Source organism: Triticum aestivum, chromosome 2B, assembly GCF_018294505.1.
Source record: "Triticum aestivum cultivar Chinese Spring chromosome 2B, IWGSC CS RefSeq v2.1, whole genome shotgun sequence".
Lineage (NCBI taxonomy): Eukaryota > Viridiplantae > Streptophyta > Magnoliopsida > Poales > Poaceae > Triticum > Triticum aestivum.
The window spans coordinates 461,690,706-461,694,026 of record NC_057798.1 but is presented as its reverse complement, the minus strand read 5'-3'; the positions used below and the strand labels follow the sequence as shown (position 1 = coordinate 461,694,026).

At 46.6% G+C, this 3,321-nt stretch overlaps 1 pseudogene; it reads left to right on the top strand.

Moving 5' to 3' along the window:
* The window catches only part of LOC123041400 (ubiquitin-like modifier-activating enzyme atg7), a 35,910-nt pseudogene that overhangs the window by 25,088 nt on the left and 7,501 nt on the right, over positions 1–3,321 (top strand).

Genomic DNA, 3,321 nt, shown 5'->3' with positions numbered 1-3,321 from the left:
ATACATAACGTGTACAATGTGTAGTATCGTAAAATACCAGCAAACGAAAAAGAATTAAAATGGAAACACAAAATTAAATGAAAAAGAAATCATAAAACTAAAAACCCCCCAAACCTTATAGTACCGGTTGGTCTTACCAACCGGTACTAAAGGGCTCCAGGCACCCGGAGCTGGCTCGTGCCACGTGGTTGCCCTTTAGCACCGGTTCGTGCTGAACCGGTACTAAAGGGGGGGGGGGGGGCTTTAGTGCCCACACTTTAGTGCCGGTTATGAAACCGGCACTAAAGGGCCTTACGAACCGGTGCTATTGCCTGGTTCTGCACTAGTGTTATGTGCCTGAAATTATTGGATGGAAAGGAGAAAAAGCTGGGGATCGAAAGAAAGAAAAGATACTGAAACCCATCGATCTTGACTCACTGAATCCGGCAAGGTAGTGAAGATTATTTACCTTCCTTTGCACATCATCATCAACAAATGCAATCTATTTGATTGTTTATCATATACACAGCCAGGATGAAGAAAAACAGGTGATGCACTTGAAGCTTATGGGATGGCGACATCCCTCTCTTGTTTTAAACAAGTTGTGTAACGCTCGATGCCTTGTGTTGGGTGCTGGAGCTCTTGGCTGTGAAGTTTCCCGCTTACTCATGGTTTGTACTTTGTGCTACCACTATATCTATGCTCCCTTGTAATGAACTGTAATACTATCCCTTCCAACAAACTTTAACAGTATATGCCCTTGCACATCTTTCCTACCTTTTTATTTTTGGTGGAACCAAATCTTCAGACCTCTGGTGTACGGAAACTAACAGTGGTTGATGGTGGTTGTGTTGCCATTCCTGATGTAGTCAAACAATCACTCTACGTAGGTAATGATTGTGGTGTCCCAAGAGCCACTGCGATAGTTCCACATCTAAAAGAGAGATGTCCTGCAGTGGTAAGTCGTTGCTACCTTCATCTTGAACATTACATTTCCTATAGATCTGTTTGTTGATGACAATTGCTACCTTTTAGGAGGTTGAAGGCATCCAGATGGAAATACCAATCCCTGGGAACCCGGTTTCTCCAACCAAAATGTCAAGTGTGTTTGATAATTGCAAGCGTCTTCAAGCATTAGTAGCTTCCAGTAATGTGGTCTTCTTGTTGACTGACACATGGGAGAGTAGATGGTTTCCAACTCTACTGTGTGCAAATGAAAATAAGGTAAATCTCAGACACATTATTCATGCGTGGGGTTGCAATAATTATCAGCCCATATTGACCAAGTAATCTTAATGTCTTTAGAGGATAATTAATACTCCCTCCGTCCCAAAATAAGTGACTCAAGTTTGTACTAATTTTGTACAAAAGTTAGTACAAAGTTGAGTCACTTATTTTGAGACGAGGGAGTATATTCCAGTCATGTGGTTCAGTTAAATAAGTAATATATCCCCCATCTTTCTACTTCATCCTATAGTGGCTCATGGGAACAAAAGGTCTTCTGTCTCCACTGCAGATCGCTATCACTGCAGCATTAGGATACGACAGTTACCTTGTCATGCGGCATGGTGCTGGCCGAGGACCAAGAAGTGGAGTTATGGGTGACGTGATTGCTCAGATGCAGAATTTATCTACCGAAGATGCTCTTGGTCACCAAAGATTAGGTTGTTGTTTCTGCAACAACACGACTTCTTTTGTCAATGTATATACCAGATAAAGACTTACATTTGTGGAAATGTTCTCCTTTTGTTTCTGTTTATACTTACGGTTTTGACACCAGTTCCTTCATATAATTTCATATTTGCTTGCTTGTATCTTATTACAGTTAGTCTGTAATGAAACAGTAGCCCTGCCTGGGCTTATCTCGATTGCATCTGGCAAAGCAGTGGAGCTCTTTGCGAGGATATTACATCATGAAGAGGGGTAAGCTACTAAATTCCTGAAAGATAAATACATAAATGTAATTTTTGTATGTATGTCAGTAATAATGATGAACAGTAGTTGATTACAAAGTTCAAAAAGGCGCTGGGTGTTGAATATGCGTTTTGGGACCTACTTGTGTGTAGCTTGTTTAAGCGTGCCTAGGCGTCCCGTACAGTACTGTATGGACACTGTACGGATAGGCGAGCAGGACAGAGCTGGGATGGCTGGGGAAGTAGGTTTTCAGCAAGCCAAATTTAGGAATATCAGTAATAAAGCTTTTCAAGTTGTCTATGTTGCAGATTATAGTCATGTGCCCATGTATATACTAAAATGTACCCCTTTCAGACCTTAACAAGTTGTGGCAGGCTAGTTCTTTGGTGATATTCCTCGGATCTCTCTTTATGGACTCCTCCCATGTCAAGTTTGCTCTACCCCGAGCTCACTTGATATTATCAACACGGCATTGTATATGCCCAAACCATCTCAGATGATGTTGGACAAACTTCTCGTCAATTGGTGCTATCCCAACTCTATCACGAATATCATCATTTCGGACATGATCCTTTCTTATGTAGCCACATATCCATCTCAACATGTGCATCTCTGCTACACTGTTATGACCGTCATATTAGGGGATTAGCCCAGTGGGTTGTGGCCCAAGTTATCTTATCGTTATTAGGGGCTTAGCCCGATTATCTTATCGTTTGTTTAGGAGTCAAGTAAACCTCTCTATATAAGGAGAGGAGATGTATCAATCTAATCAAGCAAAGAAGCAATCATTATTTGCTCGGCTTCCTTTAGGGAGCTGGGAGACCTAACCCTAGTCGCCTCTTGCGCCGCCGCTGCCTCTCCCTCTCGCGCACGACGGCGCCTTGCCGCTGGCGACCGCGAGCTTCGCCACGTCCAGCCCCCTCCTTCCCCTACAACCTACGCCCTAGACCCGATAGGGTCCCAACTCCTACCAATTTGGTATCAACTAGCTTGGTTTCGACCATGTCATCACCACCACCAAGTCTGTCGCTGCCCCTCGCCACCACCGCCGCCGCGCCATCGCCGATCCTCTCCACGGCACCGCTGGTCCTTCCCTCGGTGCCGATGGGTTCCACCGCCGGTGCATCGACCGGCCAGTCGCCGCCCCCCTCCATGGGTCCGCCGCCATCACCCTCCACCACGTCGCTCGTCCACTCCTCGGAGGCCATGACCGGCGTCCTCAACGATCTGGTCGTCGCGGTCCAAGGAATCTGACTGTTCCTGGCCAGTCCATACGGGCCGCCAACGCCTCCGCCGCCGGCCGTCTCCTCCGGACCGCCGGCCCTGCCCTGGTACTCGGTCCCCGCGGCGATCGCCGGGGGCCATCCGTCGCTCCAGCCGCCAGCTGCCCCAACGCTGTCCTGGTCGCAGTGGCCCGCGCCGGCTCTC